Source organism: Tursiops truncatus, chromosome 7 (genome assembly GCF_011762595.2).
Source record: "Tursiops truncatus isolate mTurTru1 chromosome 7, mTurTru1.mat.Y, whole genome shotgun sequence".
Lineage (NCBI taxonomy): Eukaryota > Metazoa > Chordata > Mammalia > Artiodactyla > Delphinidae > Tursiops > Tursiops truncatus.
Genome location: NC_047040.1, coordinates 29,612,976 through 29,633,099, shown reverse-complemented (window position 1 = coordinate 29,633,099; position 20,124 = coordinate 29,612,976). Strand labels below are relative to the sequence as shown.

The window sequence follows — 20,124 nt, the reverse complement described above, 5'->3', positions numbered from 1 at the left end:
GTGCTAGACATAACTTACTTGCATTGGTTAAGCTGGTGAGTCCATTCATTGGAGGTCTGTTAAGGGAACCTCTCCTGTAAATTGCAGAGTTGGAGTTCAGTCCTGAGCATTCTGACTCCAAACACCATGCTCTTAAGACACGTAACTATTAGACTGTGCAGCTCTCTATGAGAGGAGATGTTTCCAGAATTGAGAGACTAGGAGGAAGGGGCAGGAATGACTTCTGCCAAATGAAAGGCTTTCAGGACGGTTCCCGCACGTTCTAAATCACTGCAAGTTCTCTGAAGCCTCGTGTGGTCAGGGTTTCAAGGGGTCTTTCCAGAGGGGCACATGTGTATAAGCAGGTCTATAGGGCCAGCTGGGCTCAGAGGGGAAGATACACAGTGCCTCTATCATATTGTTTTGGGGATTGGGATCTTTCTCTAAAAATGGCTTTTCTCCACTGATGCTAGAAATTTCACTGTTAGAAAATTGTTCTTTTGAAGAAATTCCATTTTATTTTATTATTGATTTAATTTTTGGCTGCGTTGGGTCTTCGTTGCTGCATGTAGGCTTTCTCTAGTTGTGGCAAGCAGGGGCTACTCTTTGCTGCAGTGCATGGGATTCTCATGGCGGTGGTTTCTCTTGTTGCAGAGCACAGGCTCCAGGTGCGCAGGCTTCAGTAGTTGTGGCTCGCGGGCTCTAGAGCGCAGGCTCAGTAGTTGTGGCACAGGGGCTTAGTTGCTCCGCAGCATGTGGGATCTTCCCGGACCAGGGATCAAACCCATGTCCCCTGCATTGGCAGGCGGGTTCTTAACCACTGCACCACCAGGGAAGTCCCGAGGTTCCACTTTAAAAGACAGGCTTTCTATTAATCAAGTGAAGCTCTAGTAGTTAGAATGGACTGGGTAATTTTAAGATGATCATCTCCTCTCCCTACCCCAACCCCTCCAGAAAAAATTGGGGTCAGCAACTTGGCCTCCCATCTTACGATATGATCAAGAATATCTTTATTCTTTTCTTTTCTTGTTTGATGTTAAAATAGCACACTTGCCCCAAACACCTGAATACTCTGATGATAGAAATTTCAGAAATAGACATTTGGGAGAATATAATCATTTGTTAATGATTTTTTAATGGTCATTTCTAGCCTTTTTGTTGTTGTTTGCAAAAAAAAAAGAAAAAAAGAAAAAAAATTGACCCAGAACATAACCACTAGAAAAGAGATAATATGATACAGATGGACATTTTCTTTTAAAAGAAACTAATTTGTGAAAAAGGGAAAGACTTCACTTCTTTTGAGTTTTTTTCCTCTTATACAGGGAGATGACTGCCTTCACATGTAAATGCCCTTCTTAGGCCTGTTTCTTTGTGGTAGACAGAGTCAGAGATTAGACTTTGGGGTCTTTACTGGGTTAACAGTAAGGCTTGGGACCATGCAAAGCTTTTCCTCGGGACTCACAGTTGCAGACTCTGTGTTTCTGGGAGGTCACATAGAGAAGCCATGCCCACCTGGCCATACGGGGCAGCTTCCATGCAACTTAAACCAGAGAATTCTTAATGGGCACAGAGGACAAAGGCTTCATCAAATTCTTGCTTTAAATTCTGTTTGGCCCCTGCAGGAACCCAACCTTGAGGATACTTAGAAATTCTGTTAAAGGATTTAGCAAATAGCTTTTTAATTAAGATACACAAAGCTTTAATTCCCTGTGGAAAACAGCTTCTATTGTCTTTCATTGGAAAAAAACCTTCTCTTTTAATATGCCAAATGCCAAATCAAATGAAATCTACATACAGGGATTTAGAATGATGTTCTTAACTATCAGATGCTCAGGGCCTGAAACTTTTGGAGGCTAATAAAACACTCACTTCTCAGAAGGTGCCCATGCAGTGCAGCGGCAGGGAGGCTGGTGGGCAAAGGCTTCCGGGCTCTGTGCTCTGAATCTTTGTGGTAAAATAATTTCTCCGGGAGAACTGGCCGCAGCTACTCCGAGTCTTGGAAGAAGTATTTCCTCTTTTTGTAACCAAGGGAGGTAAATAATCTTTTAACTTATTGCCCTAGGGAAAAAAAAAATGCGGTTTAAATAAATCTGGTGTATGTCTCTTAGTTAACAGGCATCTGGGTGACACCATCCTTGGCTCTGACTCGAGAGAAAGGAGGGCTCTGGACGTTCAGACTCTTTAATTATGCTGCTTTTCTTGTTAAGCTGCAGATTATGGATATGACGTAAGTGTATCCGGATTTTTCTAAAATGTCACATTTGGGGAAAGGAAAAGGATCGAAGAATAAAGCATATTTTCTTGGCTTCTGTAACTGGTTCAATCACTGCTTGCGTTTTTCATTAGGAAATTGGTAGCCTGCGAGCGTACTGCAGCTGCAGATGTGTTTTGTTTGCAGTGCACAGTGTTTTCTAGAGTTTGAATTAATTTCCATCATTTAAAAATCAAGGGATCTTACACAGACATCAGATTGTTGGCTCCTCATGAAAAAAATTACCAGATCAGGGTAACCATGGGCCTGCATCCCACGAGGATACATTTAGATGAGGCTGAGTAGGGGCCGCGCCTCATGCCACCTGGCCACTTCCGGCAGGGCATTTCTTTCCATGTCGACACTTTTCTCCCCTGCCTCACTCACTCACTCACTCATGGACCACATTCATCTGGATCTTCTGGGAGTTTGCACTTGCAACCCTCATGTCCCTTTCCGATTCTTCTCCTCTTGAGTTTCTTCAGTTTAGGACAATTGCGTACACAGAAAGGTAAGTCATTGGGCAATCATTTTTATTGCATAAGGAATTTTAGGTTTGGTCATTTAAAAAATATGAATTCCCAGTGCTTCCCTTCTAAAACCTGACTGCATTATAAAGTATGATTAAATCAACAAAACCGGCTTCAACTAGCTTAACTATGGAACACTGGTGGGTGAAAAGGAAGAGCAATGGAAGAGATCTGCCCCGTGCAGACAATAATAGAGAGCTCTGTCTTTAGTGAATTTTAAACCAGTAATAAAACCAACTAAAGCCCTTCTGCTTTTTGTGATCACTGTGTGCCAGCAATTCTAAACAACTGAAAAAAAATCTTTAAGTTCTTTAAAATCTTTAAGTTCTAAAAAATATTGCTGTGATTATGTTAAGGGAACCACTGACTGAAACTGCCTGCCGTGGCCAGGCATGATAGTAACCACTTGCATGAGTTATCTTACAACAGGAGTCCCTGGTAAGGAACGAGGAACTAACAAGCTACCACCCACCAGAAGAATTCGGGAAAGGTCAAAAGGACAGAGGAAATGCCAGTCGATATGTCCTACCAACCTCCTAGAATCCTTCTCGCTGGAGTCCATCTTGGCTGAGCAATGCATGTGCCATCAGGATGGACCCTGAGTCAGAATGACTGGCCAGAGACAACCTGGAAACTAAGCCCATAACCGTACAACTTGAGACTGCAGGCCACATGGCAGAGCGGTTTTCCTGGGCTCCCTTACCCTCCTGCTCTCCGCCCAGGTGCCCCTTCCCAATAAAGTCTCTTGCTTTGTCACCAAGTGTGTCTCCTTGTACAACTTATTTCCAAGTGTTAGACAAGAGCCCCATCTCAGGCCCTGGAATTGGCCCCCCTTCCTGCAACGATTATTCTGACTTTTAATTACATATACATAATTAAGTAAATTTTATTTTTTGGGACTTCCCTGGTGGCGCAGTGGTTAAGAATCCACCTGCCAGTGCAGGGGACACAGGTTCAAGCTCTGGTCCAGGAGGACCCCACATGCTGTGGAAGCAACGAAGCCTGTGTGCCACAGGCTTATCTGGAGAATGGGGATCATGATATTATCTACATCAGAGTGTTGTGAGATTTCTATAAGACAGTATAGTAAAGCACATAAAGAGTAAGGTCTCAATAAACGTTTACATTATCATTACTTGCTATGAATTGCCCAAGGTGCTTTTCACTTATACAATCTGTTGATGAAGGGCTATTATTACCTATCCACTTTGTGGCAGGGACCATAACTGCCTCCTCAAAATCCATTCCTTTCTTCTTTCTTACCTTCAGGACCACAATTTTATTTAGGAAATAAATATTGTTGTTGTATCCAGATAAAACGCTACATTTCCCAGCTTCCACGGATGCTGAGAATGACCACTAGGATTTACGTAGAAAACATGGGCTGGGGCTTGAAGAAAAGCTGGCTCTGCTTTGGAGGGATGCTTTGGAAGGTCGACCAGATGACTGAAGATTCAGCAGCTCTTTAGGAACTACAAGGAAAGGAAAAGTGCAGGAGAGATGTTACAAAAAGCCTAGACTCCTCGAGACCTCAGCCTGGAAATTCTTGAGGCTGTATTACAATCTCCCACCTCCAAACTTATTGTTCATTAGAAATATAAGCCTTTATGTGTTTGGGTCACTACTACTTTGAGTTTGCTGTTATTATATTTTATTACATTTTGCCAAACCAAATTGTAACTCACATACACAACACCATGCTAAAATCCTTAAAAAATAATAATAACTTCATCATTCGAGATATCATTATAGGGAATTCCTTGGCGGTCCGGTGGTTAGGACTCCACGCTCTCATTGCCAAGGGCCTGGGTTCCATCTCTGGTGGGGGTAGTATAATCCCACAAGCCATGTGGCACAGCCAAAAAAAAAAAAAAAAAAAGGAATCATTATAATTATATTAAAGTCTCATTGTGTGAGGTAACCCGGGTAAGTTTGTCTTGAAACAAACAAAGAACTTTGGGAATATACCTCACAGTGTTGTTGTAAAGATGGAATAAAAAGGAAGCAAGCACATGAATTGACTTGCCTGATACAGTCCCTGGCATGTAGTGATTATTTGGTTTGTAGTGGCTAACATGATAGGGCTATCCCAAAGGGAATCAAGCTTGAGAAGACTTTGCCTTGTCCTTGGAGTAGAAAGCAGGGACAATTATGTTAAGAGCTCATCAGTTGACAGTATGTACCATTATCTTTTTTGTCTGATAAATTCATTATTCAAGAGGATTTCATTTCAAGAGTGATTGAGAAGATAAGTCATAAAGGAGGGTCAATAGACTTCCTGAGTCTGGAAGCACAAAAGGAGTGACTTTCTAGTCAAAGATGATGCCAGGCCACAATTTGTAATCTCCTGATGGGAGATTGGGTTTCTGGTCTATGAGAGAAAACGTATCCTTGTACCCTGTATCTAAGCTCTGAACTGATCATGTCACAGTTTAATGTCTAGGTAGGATGTGTATTCAGAAAAGCACAGCTGTGCCTGGTCCAGAGAGCTTGGCTCATCACTGCCTGATGCTTTAGTCCTATTTGCTGGTCATACAACCAGCATATCACAACACAGAACAGGAATGAACTCAGTGGCTCTGTGTGTTTCTGAACAGTGGAAACATCTACAAAGATTGTCTCCCTAACCTGTGGTGGTCAGTGTGATTAATGGGTGACTTTGAAACTTTCAGACAGATGGTCATTGCCAAAAACCCTCAGTGAAGTCACAATTCACATGCTGAGGAGAATTTTTTTAATTGGCTCAGTCTGTTTCAGCATCATACTCTTTTCAGTTAAGCTATAAAAGAGAAATAAAATGTCAGAGACAGCGCCCAGTCGATGTATATTTATCTCATCTTAAGTTTATTCTCACCGGACTTAGGAAACGGGCCTCTCTGAAAATTGTTGGCCATGTCATGAGACATCTTTTGTGAAGCCACAGTGTCCAAGATGATGTGCAAAGCACATAAGACTACTGCTTTCCCAGCATTTTGTCCTGCTTATCCAAACAATGGCCTAATTTAAGTGGAAGGAAACATTTTCTATGGCAGCCATTCATAGATAGTTCATACATAGATAGTGTAGAATTGGTAATCACATTCTAATGTTATAAATTGTTTTATGACATTAAAAAACAAGCTAACTCAATTCTATGGTATATATAGGAGACACACCTAAATCAAAAGGATTATGCCACCTTCATACAATGGAGTCTTCTGCAGGTGACAAAGGAATAAAGAATATCTCTAGGGCTTCGCTGGTGGCACAGTGGTTAAGAATCTGCCTGCCAATGCAGGGGACACGGGTTTGAGCCCTGGTCTGGGAAGATCCCACATGCTGTGGAAGTAACTAAGCCCGTGTGCCACAACTACTGAGCCTGTGCTCTAGAGCCCACAAGCCACAACTACTGAAGACCGGGTGCCACAACTACTGAAGCCCGCACACCTAGAGCCCGTGCTCCGCAACAAGAGAAGCCACCGCGATGAGAAGCCCGTGCACCGCAACGAAGCGTAGCCCCCGCTTGCCGTAACTAGAGAAAGCCCGCGTGCAGCAACGAAGACCCAGTGCAGCCAAAAATAAATAAATAAATGTATTTTTTTAAAAAAAGGAATATCTCTACATACTGATGTAGAGTGTTCAGCAAGATAGTTTCAGTAAAAAAAAAAAAAAAAAAAAAGATGGGTCCAGAACTGTATTACAGTATGCTACTTTTGGAGTAAGTGTTGGGCTATACTCTGAAGGCCTACAAGGCCTGCACTTGCTCAGCTTCAAGACCAAAGAAAGAGCCTGGAGTCAGCAACAGAGACATCAATGGTTTAATGGATGGGGGATCCTACACGTCTGAAGCAAGGTCCTGGAGTGACATCCCACTGTGTGCTGCAGCCTGTGGGCAGCACATGGTGGCGGTCTTCACACCCAGGGGAAGGGAAGATTGCCAGGTATGGGAGGAATTGACATTAGGTTGGTTCATTAGTTACCAGGGAAACCAGCAGAGGGGCATGCCCCTCACTGTCCCTTTGGTAAGAACAATCTCTATGTAAAACAACTATACCCCAATTAAAAAAACAACAACAATAATCTCTAGCTGGGGCCTGGGGCAAGTGCACAGGAATGTCAGTCATGTGAGTAAGGTATAGATGAAGCAGACACTGGTAGGGCAGAGGATGTACAGAGAGCAAGAGAATAGCCATCTTGAGTGGTCTGACCATACAGTAAGATAGAGTGTATGTGTATGTATGTATCTACGTGTGTGTATGTATATGTATATATTGACAAAGATTCTTTGCTTGACCAAACTTTACTCCATCTCCCCTGAACCCTCTCTTCACCAAGGATTCTTTCTTGCAAAATCTAGTTTTAGCAAGAATCCTGCTAAGTCAGTTTAGGAGAACTCCCCACAGATGCCTGATATATATGCTAAATTACCAGCCTCTTTCTCAACCACCCCCAAAATTTAAGTAGTTTCCAAGCTTCTGGAATATGCCCCTAGGTTTCATTTTGAAGCTCTCGACCTTTGGTGGGATTTTCGTCCTCCCCTGAGGAAGAAAACTTCTTTCACATTTATTTTTTTAATTGAAGTATAGTTGACTAACAATGTTGCGTTAATCTCTGCTATACAGCAAAGTGATTCAGTTATACATATATATACATTCTTTTTTAAAATACTTTTTTCCATTATGGTTTATCATAGGATACTGATATAGTGCTTTGTGCTATACAATAGGACATTTTTGTTTATCAATTCCATATATAATAGCTTACATCTGCTAACCCCAACTTCCCACTCCATCCCTCCCCCAACCCTGTCCCCCTTGGCAACCACAAGTTTGTTCTCTATGTCCGTGAGTCTATTTCTGTTTCGTAGATAGGTTCATTTGTGTCATATTTTAGATTCCACATATAAGTGATATCATATGGTATTTGTCTCTTTCTGACTTTCTTCACTTAGTATGATAATCTCTAGTTGCATCCATGTTGCTGCAAATGGCATTATTTCATCCTTTTTAATGGCTGAGTAGTATTCCATTGTATATATGTACCACATGAGGAAGAGTACTTCTTTAGGATGACTCCTAAGGAAATCATAAAAGAGATCTACATAGCTCAAATAGCAACTTCAGACTCAGAAAGAATTGGATGGGAGATAGCTGGATGTTTGATCCACTTAGATGGACTTTGGAAACACCAAGATGGTTGTTTGGTTGCTCCTAAGTCTGTCTCTTGACTCACTCTATATGGTTTACATACACTTGACTCAACATGGAAAGGACAAATTGTGGGATGTATTAGACAAACACATTTTTTCTGTGTTTACAGAGAAGGTTTTTACATATCTTGTCACAGGAAGCAGGATGAGACACTCCAAACTTTAGGAAGTGTGTAGAGGACTTGGTAAGCATTCAAAGAACATGTTTAAGGGAATTCCCTGGAGATCCAGTGGTTAGGACTCTGCACTTCCACTGCAGGGGGCATGGGTTTGATCCCTGGTTGGGGAACTAAGATCCTGCATCCTGCATGCCATGTGGTGTGGCCAAAAAATAAATTAATTAATTAAAAAAGCAAAAACAAGAAACAAAGAACATTTTAAAATATATTATTTATTTATTTTTTTGGCTGCATTTGGTCTTTAGTTGTGGTATGCAAGATCTCATTGCCGTGAGTGGACTCAGCAGTTGTGGTCTGCAGGCTTAGTTGCCCCAAGGCAGGTGGGATCTTAGTTCCCTGACCAGGGATTGAACCCGCATCCCCTGCATTGGAAGGCGGATTCTTAACCACTGAACCACCAGGGAAGTTCCAAAGAACATGTTTAAGGCAAATAAAATGGTTGGGAAATTTGACGCAGTCCAGGCCTGGAAACTCTGAAACAATCATAATGGAATATTAGGAATTCCTTCCCCATCTTCATACAGGATCTTGAATTTGTTATCCGACTTAACCTTTTTTTAAAAAAATTTTATTTATTTATTTATTTATGGCTGTGTTGGGTCTTCGTTTCTGTGTGAGGGCATTCTCTAGTTGCAGCAAGTGGGGGCCACTCTTCATCGTGGTGCATGGGTCTCTCACTATCGTGGCCTCTCTTGTTGTGGAGCACAGGCTCCAGACGTGCAGGCACAGTAACTGTGGCTCACGGGCCTAGTTGCTCCGCGGCATGTGGGATCTTCCCAGACCAGGGCTCGAAACTATGTCCCCTGCATTGGCAGGCAGATTCTCAACCGCTGCGCCACCAGGGAAGCCCTCTGACTTAATCTTGATGTCATAATTCAGGAACTGCGGTGGTAAAGTACTGGCTCTCCCAGTTTTCCCTCTGCGGAGCCCCACTGTGCAGGAATGCCATTAATTTGCCCATGGCATAAAATCCTAGCTAATGCTTCAGAGGACCAGGCTTTGTCTTAGAAATATTTTCCAGTGGATAGAAAAACAGCTCTTCCTGTTTTATAGCTCACTGCAGGCTCTGTCCCTGAGAGTGTCCGTGGAACTGCTGATGCAGAAGTTTATTTCAGTGAGGCGGTATTAGGCAGCTGCTATGAGGGTGAGACTGACTCCCCCTGCTGAGTCTATGACTAATCACTTTATCCAAAACTTTGTTCCCTTTCTTGTTCCACCCATGTATTCCCCTCAGAATTGAGAAGTATCAAAGAAATGGCGGCAGGGGGCGGGGGTGGGGGGGTGGGGGTGGGGGGGGGAGGTGGGTGGGGGGGGGTGGGGGTGGGAGTGGGGGTGTTGGGGTGTGAAACCAAGCAGAACTGTGCGGGGCCTTCTCAGGTACAAAAGCCCCTCCACATCTCCCATGTCTTGTTTATAGAAAAAAGGCGTTAGTCTCTTAGGCCTTTCCCCAGTTCCAAAAAGCAGACTCAAGCAGTTACTAATTTGAGAAATGAGGGAATGCAGAAACGAAGGAAAAGCAGTTAAACAAGAAAAGTAATGATAGTTGAAACAATGTTCAGCGATAAAACAGAGTGCTGGTTCCTCCTCAAGGGATTTACATAACAATCTGATGTATATCTTTGAGTGTTCTGCAGGAACCAAGACCCCTACCGGCTGCACGATGGTGACTACATGCTGACCACAGGGTGGAACCTGATGATTAAAATTCCCTAAACATCACCCTGTTACCTCACCACCAACCAATCAGAAGAAATTCCACGAGCTGCAACCCTCACCATAAATGATGCCCTGAAAGCTACTGAGGAATTTGGGTCTTTTGAGAAAGAGCTGCCCTTTCTTCTTGTTTGGCCTTGCAATAAACCTGTATTTTCCTTTGCCACAGTCTGGTGTAGGTAGGTTGGCTTTGCTGAGCAGCATGCAAGAGGACCCAAGTTCAGTTCCAAAAAAATTTTGGTGATTACTAGGGGACAGCTATCCTGAGTATCTTACCCTTGGCACATAGGCTCCTGGCTGGTGGTGTCACTCAGATCCTCTCCAGCACTGCCGCAACAACTTTGCCTCACAGACAGTCCTGAGCACTTGCTGCACACCACCATTGTGCTTGCAGCAGACCATCACTGGCCCATGGCACTTTCGATTCCATGATGAAGGAAACATTTCTAATGCATGGTGGAAGCTCATGTGGGATGACACCAATGTATTTTTCCCTACTGGGTGGCCTTGATTGGATTTTCCTTTTTTGGGGGTTGGGGGTGGGAAGAAAGGCAAAAGACTTGGTCATCTGATTTTGAGTGGAGTGCTGCTGTTGCAGGAAGGGGGACCAAGAGTGGGTTCTTGTCTAACACTTGGAAATAAATTGTCTGAGGAGACACACGTGGTGACAAAGCAAGAGACTCTATTAAGAAGGGGCACCCGGGCGGAAAGCAGGAAGGTAAGGGAACTCAGGAGAACTGCTCTGCCACGTGGCTTGCAGTCTTGAGTTGTACGGTAATGGGGTTAGTTTCCAGGTTGTCTCTGGCTAATCACTCTGACTCAAGGTCCTTCCTGGTGGTATGCACATCTCTCAGCCAAGATGGATTCCGGCGAGAAGGATTCTGAGAGGTTGGTAGGACATATGGACTGGCATCTCCTTTCTCCTTTTGACCTTTCCCGAATTCTTCCGGTTGGTAGTAGCTTGTTAGTTCCTCGTTCCTTACCAAGACCTCCTGTTTTAAGATAACTCATGCAAGTGGTTACTATTGTTCCTGGCCAGGCGAGCAGTTACACCCCTAACAATTCCCCCCTGAGAGACTTCATTCTCAAGATACTTGTTGGAATTGGGGCAGAGGTCTCTTCTTCTGCAACTATTTCTGAAACAGGAGGGAAGTGGGCAGGGCACAATCTTTAAAAGAATGACATAGCCCGAGAACATGACATAAACTGATTAGAACCATATAGGTCCAAGATGGCGGACCAGTCGACTTCCACTAGACCTTGAGCCTCAGTCTACGCTCATTGTAACACATCAGCAAGCTAAATGACACACTCACAGGTGCCATGACAGTTCCAAGGCTGACCATAAGGGTCAAAAAGTGGGCAGGGGCCCAATTCCTGGAAATCTCCACCCCTTCCCCAAAGTAGTTGGACTACTCCTCCCACTCACTAGCCTATGAAATTACCCACCCCTATTAAAAACTGACACCTCCATAACCTGGGGCCACTCTCACCTTCTGAGATGGCCCACACTCTGTCTGTGGAGTGTGTTTCTCTCTAAATAAATCCACTTCTTACCCATCACTTCGTTTCTCACTGAATTCTTTCTGTGAGGAGACATCAAGAACCTGAGCTTCGTTAAGTCCTAGACCAGGTGTGTAATCTCAATTAAAAGACTGTGGGTTCAACTCCCAGTCTGAGTTGCATGGTTTCACCACTTTAACTGGAGTTTCCCTTCCGGGTTGAGGAGTCCCTTGGCCATTGGGCACCGCTTGAGTGGTAATTGGGAAACTCCCTGTTAGACCAAGGCTTGTTTGCACTTCTGTCTGGAATGGCAGGTAGGAAACTTTCCATTCTAGTGCTAGGGAACTTGCCACCCTGAGAAGCTGCTGGATGCGGATCTGCCAGTTTTTCTGCCTCTAGTAATATCGGCCATGAATAGAAACAAGTGTTCTATTCCATCTTGTAGTCCCCTAGCATGTATTTTGCAAAGCTGGGGGATCTTCAGCTAGGTTCCCATGAAATAAAAAAAATGGTATTTTATCATAACACTGCTTAGCTTCAGTACTCCTTGGGATGTGGAGAACAACAGCCCCTAATGGCTCTCTAAATTATAACAGCATCTTTCAACTAGAACTGTCTTGTAAAAGGGAAAGCAAATGGGATGAAATTCCTTATGCATAGGCTTTTTGTGCTATAATATCAAAGTGAGCCTTTTGAAATTGGTTTGGCTTTTACCTTGGGTGTGTGTGTGAGTATCTCTGTACATGAGTCTGAATCCTGTTTTCTCTTCCTGGTTTTGACCCTCCTTAGGCGGTCCTGGTTTGGGGGGAGAACCCACTGGTGAGGGAGAAAGGAACTGAAAGGATTAATCATTCTCAGAGACACTCCTAGGACTGACCCTCATTAGAGGGCCATGGTACTGACCTTCATTAAAGGATCCTGATAACTTTCATCAGGCTGTTGAATGTTCTCCTAGGCTCATCTGTGCACTTCTTTGTAAAGTCCAGTTTTAGCAAGAATCCTGCTAAGTAATTTCACCAAAACCTCCCGCCCTCCGTATTTGACCACCCTGGATATCTGATCAGAACCCTCATTCTGAATTCACCCTCAGGTGATTCACCACCCTGGCCTGTCTTCAGCAAATCGTGTTAGGTGGGTTTTGCCATAACCTTCCTTATTCCTGATGTTTCCTCTTAGTAATTTTCCCTTCACTGTCCCCCCTCCTGCTCCATAGCTGTCAATTTCCCCTTGTCCATGCTGTATTCAGAGTTAAGTGCAGTCTCTCCTTTACTGTGAAGTCCCAGCTGGAGAGGTTCCCATACCTTTGCTACTGCCCTGAATAATGCTTGTCTTCCCATTTTAACAAGCTGTAAATGACAAATTAATCAGTCAATCTAAGAAAGAAGTGGAAAATTGTATTCAAGCCAAATTTGAGGATTATAACCCGGGAAGAGCATATCAAAAAGCTCTGAGAACTATTCCGTCCATTAGAAGTCAAGGCACAGTTACATAAGTTTTTGAGACAAAGGGCTGTACATCAAATGACGTTTATCGACAGTTTATATGATCCAGATCTAAGCATCATCAATGGTGGGTCGTTGATCCTTACAAGATCAAGGAGGAATGTTATCTTTGGAGGAGTTGTCTCGATGCTAGGAGAAGGTTGCTCTTTTTGGTTGAGCAGGTTTGGTCGATGCACGATGTCTATACAGTGGACAGTGCGGAGAGAGGAGACCAAAGGGCAAAGAAGAAGATTTTTTTTTTTTTTTTTTTTTGTCACTCCCCGGAACATGCGGGATCTCAGTTCCCCGACCTGAGGGATTGAACTCGGGCTCATGGCAGTGAAAGCACTGAGTCCTAACCCCTGGACCACCAGGGAACTCCCAAGAATTCTTTTGTTTAAATTTTTCTTGTCTTGCCATAAAATATGAATTTTATTTCACGAAGCATCACTGAATATCATTCTTCACGGCAGCACCGTAAGGGACACCGCGACACCTTGCGGCCAAACTGCAGTGTCGCACGGACCTCAGCACCTGGAGCGAGTGCAGATCTCGGAGTCTCATGGAACTCTGCACCTTGGCTCCCTAAGTGATACTTCCTATCACTTCTCCCTGCTGAATACTTCCTCCCTACTGGATCGCCCTGTACCTCTGCTCGGTACGAGGGGCCTTCCCCGGGCACTCTTTGGTGAGTCTTTGCTTTGCCTAATTTTAGTCAGATCCCTGACGCTTCTAGACTCATCTGTGCAATTCCTCTAGAATCCTGTTCTGGCAAGAACCCTGCTAATCAGTTTCACTAGAACTTTCCACCCTCCATAACTGATCACATTAGATATCTGATCAGGTTTGTCATTCTCCAGCCCCCAGGATGAGTCTGACCAGCCTGTTGAGTGTTTAGAAGAATTCGGTTGGATTGGTTTAGTCAGAACACATCTTTTCATGATGTTTCCTCCTCATAATTTTACATCCACTGCCCCCGACCCTGCTCTTGGCTGGAAGTTCCCACTTGCCCATGCTGTATCCGGAGCTGATTGCAGTGTACTCCCAATCGTAGAGGTCCCTATCCCTAGGGCTGTGGTCCTGAATGAAGCCTGTTTTACCACCTTAACAACTGTCATTGAACTTTTGTTTTAGAGTGACACCGCATACCACACTGTAAACTGCATTGCTGGCAACAGGCATCTATGGCATCGCACATGTCTCGTACTTAGCCCAGTCCGTAGGTATTGCAAGCCGCTCCTTTCGCGGCACTTTGCACGGCACTGTCAGGAAGAGCGAGAGGAGGGAGCTCAACGTTCTTTTCGAGCTCCCTAAATTTTTTTTTTTTCAGGTAAAAACCATGTTTTCCTTTTTATTGACACCTTTTCCTCTCTTGGCTGCTACTTTGGTAATAATTAGGTCCCCACCTCTCAAGAACACTGCATCTGAACAGGCTGAGTATTGCATGTAAACGCTGCATGTGAACACAGTCTCCAAACCAGGGCTTTTGGAATAACAAGAACAACATAACTAGGAACAAATAACAAGAACAGCAAAACCAGCCTTTCTCTTCACTTACAAAGGAGTCACTCAGAGGGGCTTCCCTGGTGGCGCAGTGGTTAAGAATCCACCTGCCAATGCAGGGGACACGCGTTCAAGCCCTGGTCTGGGAAGATCCCACATGCTGTGGAGCACCTAAGCCCGTGCGCCACAACTACTGAGCCTGTGCTCTAGAATCCGTGAGCCACAACTACTGAGCTGCGTGCCACAACTACGGAAGCCCGCAAGCCTAGAGCCCGTGCTCTGCAACAAGAGAAGCCACCGCAATGAGAAGTCCACGCACCGCGACGAAGAGTAGCCCTCGCTGGGCTTCCCTGGTGGCGCAGTGGTTGAGAGTCCACCTGCCGATGCAGGGGACGCGGGTTCGTGCCCCGGTCCGGGAAGATCCCACATGCCACGGAGCGGCTGGGCCCGTGAGCCATGGCCGCTGAGCCTGCGCATCCGGAGCCTGTGCTCCGCAGCGGGAGAGGCCACAACAGTGAGAGGCCCGCGTACCGCAAAAAAAATAAAAAAAAAAGAGTAGCCCTCGCTTGCCACAACTAGAGAAAGCCTGTGCGCAGCAATGAAGACCCAGTGCAGCCAAAAATAAATAAATATATATTTTTTAAAAAAGGAGTCACTCAGAGGGTCCAAAGCTCTGCTTTCCAAATGTAGAAAACCTGGAGCTCAATGTAAAACTGGAAACCAAAACGTACCAGAAATGAAGCATAGGACAATACTTCCTCAAATGCTCAAGGTCTGATCATCCTGCCTCTTCTACGAGGAATGGCCCCACTCCAGCATTTTTAAAGGAAATGCTATTTCTCTTTCTATTTCATTTTCTAGCTGGGTATAAGATCTGCTAAAAATGATACAATGAATCAGAATAAATCAGCTCAGTCACAAGAGATCCTCCCAGATAATGATTTTTGGTTGCTGAGATTATTCAGCACATCATTTCAAAGTGGCAAAATTCAGGACAATCTTGGAGAGAATTCAAAAGTGGCAGCTATACTCGCTGATAGGTTCACGTGAGACACAGGTACATACAACCCCATTTTACAGTGTATATGTCAAGGGGCCAAGACCCCTGATCAGCACCACAAGTTATTTTGTACATTACACTGCACAGGACAACAGAGGGAAAGACACCTTCTTGGAGAGGTTCTTATCACTCTGAAGGAGGCTAGAGTCCAGCGCCCCGGGTGGTAAGACGAAATACCAATAGTTCAAAAACCTACCCTGGACTTATTTTGAACCGAGGTAGAAAGACACACAGATATGAAAATGATTTCCATGAAGGAAGAATATATTTATGACACCATAGTCTCCCACAGCTGGTCATGCAGGACCACCTGGGGAGGTAGCAGGCAAGGTCAGCAGGCGGGGACCGGGTGCAGAGGCAGGGGGACATCGAGTGGGTTGGAGCCTTTAGGGAGGTTTTCTTGGGAAAGAATGGGAAAAGCAACGTGTGAAGCTTCGACCCGCAGTCCCGCAATACTTGCAACTTCCCAGTCTTGAGATTGAAGAAAGAATTCAGGGTCAGAGTCAGAGATATCAACGATTTATCCGACAGGGAATCTTACAAGTCAGAGGCAAAGGTCCTGGAGGGATGCTCCACTGAGTTCGGCAGGTAGGAAAGCACAGCAGGCTTTTCTACACACGGGAGGAGGAGGTGATCACTTATGGGGGGCATGACGTCAGAGGGGCTCCTTGGTTGCGAGGGGACTGATGGAACGCATTCCCCCACAGCATTTTGGGTTAGCAACTGTTGAGAGGGCCGCTGTTTCCTGCTGATGACCGAACAGATTGGAGCCATTCTGGTCCGAGGGCTACAACAATCGTTAGCTGGGGATTGGGCCAATCACGTGGGCAGTTATTGATGAAATTTTCAGCTTAGCTAACACAACATTGTGAATCAATTACACTTCAATAAAAAAAATTAACGCAGTGAAACAAACAAACTCCCCAAAGATAATGTAAAGGAACAAATTCAGTTAGTCCTTGTTATGGACTGAATCGAATCCCCCAAATTCATCAGAACGTGACTGCGTTTGGAGACAGGACCTTTAAAGGGGTAATTAGGTTAAAACGAAGGCATATGGATGGGCCTTAACCCAATATGACTGGTGTCCTTATAAAAAGAGGAAACAGGGAAACGGTCAACATAAACAGAGGGAAGACTATGTAAGGACGCGGTGAGAAGGCTTCTGTCTCTGAACCAAGGAAAGAGGACTCAGAAGAAACGAACACTCTCAATACCTTCATTTGGGCCTTCCAGCCTCCAGAACTGTGAGGGGATAAAGTTCTGCTGATTAAGGTAAAAAAAACTAACAAACAACCTTTTAGCTTAGAGAGATGCCTAGAGGCACGAGGCTGGGAAGCGCACCTACAGGGTGTCCCGTGAGGAGAGGGAGGGTGGGTGTGCGAGTCCACAGCCTGGGGCACTTCAGCTCCTTACCTGGAGGCACCTAATGTCCCAGCAGAGCCGGACAAGCATCCTACTCAAGCATGAGGACCGCTTCGCACACCCAGTGCAGAGCTGCTGGGCGTCCCCATTGTCTGACCATAACAAGGGCTGGATTCTCACCCAGATCTGCAAATCAAGAGACACATCTCTCTGGAAGATAAGAGCTCCATCCTCAAGATAAAAAAAAGAGACTGGAGGAATACCTGTGTAGGGAATCCTCGCAAGGAAGGACGGCCATACCTGGACCCAAGGGGCTTGCTTCCTGTGGGGGGCTCCTGTCTTATGTGCAGCAGACAGAATGTCATAGTGACTCAGCAAGGGGGGTGCTCCAGGGGACCGAGACCATCATGCAGTATCTCACCCTCTGCTACACCGTGTAGTCGTCTTTTTACAAGTGAGAAGTACGACATTATTCTGCAAGCGGAAGATTCCAGAGGCTTAAAAACGCAAAGGTTTGCACCTTGGGAGCCCCTTGGAATGTTGACAGCTCAGGATCTAAAAGAAAGTTCTGTGTTGATGAGTTACACTGTTCACGTGGAAGGAAATGTCAGTTTATAATCAATAATAATATCAGTGGTCCAGTGGTTAGGACTCCCCGCTTCCACTGCAGGGGGCATGGGTTCGATCCCTGGTCAGGAACTAATATTCCGAAAGCCGCGCAGTGCGGCCAAAAATAATAGTAATAAGAATAATAAGAATACTAAGAATAGGGATAATACTGAGTGAGGTTATAACTAAACCTCAACGTATAAAGGAGATGTAAAAGGAGCACATAACTTAGTGGGTGAGCCATGAAACTAGAGATGGGATTTGGGGGTAAATTTGCTACTATCTGAATTTTAATCCAGACATCTCTGTTAACAAGCCATTGGGAAGTCATTTCCCACACATTTCCTCCTTTTTACAAAGAAAGGGCTGGCTCAGTTATTTGATAAAGACTCTTTCGGGCCTGAATTCGTTGGCTAAGATTTACTGTAGTGTCTTAACGCTTTTTCATGCCACAGTAGTGTGGAATATTAGAGGAAAATCTAGACTTTTAGTTGATAGAGAGCCAGTTGGAATATCAATGATAGGATTTAGTTTTAGGAAAAATTGGTTTGATTTTTAGCTTGATTACTTTAGCTTTAATATTATTAGGTGAACTTGAGCAAATCATTTAATCTTTGAGCCTAGTTTTCTCACTTACAAAATGAGGCTAATAGGCTAAATGATTTCCGAGTTTCCAGCTAGTCCCAGAGTTCTGTTTCTACATAGTTGTTTTATCATACTGTTGCTTAACTATCATGCTGTGACTAACACTTTAGAAGCTACTAATTTTACGTCAAGCTTTAAAGTCTATAGTTTTTTAAAAAAATAAATAAATTTATTTATTTATTTATTTTTGGCTGTGTTGGGTCTTCACTGCTGTGCGGAGGCTTTCTCCAGTTGCGGCGAGCGGGGATTACTCTTCGCTGCGGTGCGTGGGCTTCTCATTGTCGTGGCTTCTCTTGTTGCAGAGCGTGGGCTCTAGGCGCCCAGGTTTCAGTAGTTGTGGCTCGTGGGCTCTAGAGCGCAGGCTCAGCAGTTTGGCGCACGGGCTTAGCTGCTCCGCGGCATGTGGGACCTTCCCGGGCCAGGGCTTGAATCCGTGGCCCGCTGCACTGGCAAGCAGATTCTTAACCACTGTGCCACCACGGAAGCCCCTAAAGTCTATAGTTTTTATCTTCGGAAAATATTATTTGATCTTCAGTATGTCCAAGTCAATTTAATAAAATCACCTTAAAACAGGAGGAAAAAAACTTTCAGCTTAGGATGGGGAGGCAATCATACACCTAGGTAAGGGTGAGGCAGGGCCAGGTCCAGCAGGGGATATACAGAGAGCAAGAGAGCAGCCATCTTATGAGACCTGATCATACACAATGTAAGCAAGGGTAACATGCTGCAAAAAAAAACAATAAAAGCTGGGACCTAAACTCCCCCTGAGCTCCTGTCTTCTGTCTTCTGACGAGGTCAGCGATTTTCCACACGGCCCCGTGCGTCATGCCTGCTGGCGGTGCCTTCGGTCTTTAGGACCTGGAAAGGTTCACTGAATAAAGTGTATATATATATTTTATATATTCTACTGTAATCCTTGGTGTCAGAGGATGGCAACATCAAACTGAGCATTGAAAACACCAATTTCAAAAGTAAAGAAAAGATACACTGGAAAATGTAAAAATGAATGGAGACGATATTAGTCAAACTAAAGTGAACGATCGGAGGATGACAGCTCTCTCATAAAAACGACAACAACAAACAACCTATCACTGGAGAGTCTGAATAGCTCTTTAGCTTTAGGGTTGTTTCCCAGCTGTGTAAAACGTGATCGTGGAGAGTCTGAGGATCTTAGTACCTCCTGAACCTTGGGATGCAGGCCATGCCGGCTTCTCCCAGGCAGTGAGCCGTAGCTCGGAGACCATGTTAGAGACCCCTTGACATTAGTCGCTCTTTTATTTTCTTTTACTTAAAAAAAATTTTTATTGGGGACCTCCCTGGTGGTCCAGTGGTAAAGAATCCGCCTTCCAATACAGGGAATCGGTTCGATCCCTGGCAAGATCCCATATGCCGCGGGGCAACTAAGCCCGTGCACCACAACTAGAGAGAAGCCCGCGTGCTGCAAGGAAGATCCTGCGTGCGGCAAGGAAAGATCCCACGTGACAAAGATCCTGCGTGCCCCAACGAAGATCCCGTGTGACAGAGATCCCGCGTGCTGCAACTGAGACCTGACACAGCCAAATAAATAAATAAAAATTTTTTTATTGGACTATAACTGATTTACAATGTTGTGTTAGCTGCTGCTGTACGGCAAAGCGAATGTTATACATATATCCACTATTTTTTAGATTCTTTTCCCATATAAGTCATTACAGAGTTTTGAGTAGAGTTCCCTGTGCTACACAGTAGGTCCTTATTAGTTATCTATTTTATATATAGTAGTGTGTATATGTCAGTCCCAATTTCCCAATTTATCCCTCCCTTCCTTTCCCCCCTGGTAACCATAAGATTGTTTTCTGCGTCTATTTCTGTTTTGTAAATAAGTTCATTTGTACCATTTTTTTAGATTCCACATATAAGCGATACCCTTATCCTTATTCTTATCCTTCTCTGTGTGACTTACTTCACTCAGTATGACAATCTCTAGGTCCACCCATGTTGCTGCAAATGGCATTTGTCACCCCCTTATTTTCTGTCTTTGATATAAATCCTTAAGGATAGTCTGAATTCTCTCTAATCTAGGAAAGTTCCTCAGTCTCTATCTCCTCCTCTCCCCCACCATTTCCCTCCATCGGGTGT

At 44.5% G+C, this 20,124-nt stretch overlaps 1 protein-coding gene across 4 annotated transcripts in view; it reads right to left on the bottom strand.

The window, feature by feature from the left end:
- Window positions 1-20,124, bottom strand: part of CMKLR2 (chemerin chemokine-like receptor 2) — an 82,533-nt gene that overhangs the window by 49,166 nt on the left and 13,243 nt on the right. For 3 of the 4 annotated variants that reach the window (XM_073807360.1, XM_073807363.1, XM_073807361.1), the window contains one exon: window positions 1,849-4,232. The gene's annotated coding sequence lies outside the window, so the exon portion shown is untranslated. Of the gene's footprint in view, window positions 1-18; window positions 780-1,848; window positions 4,233-20,124 lie in introns of those variants that run through there. The other variant, XM_073807362.1, reaches the window with a different exon arrangement.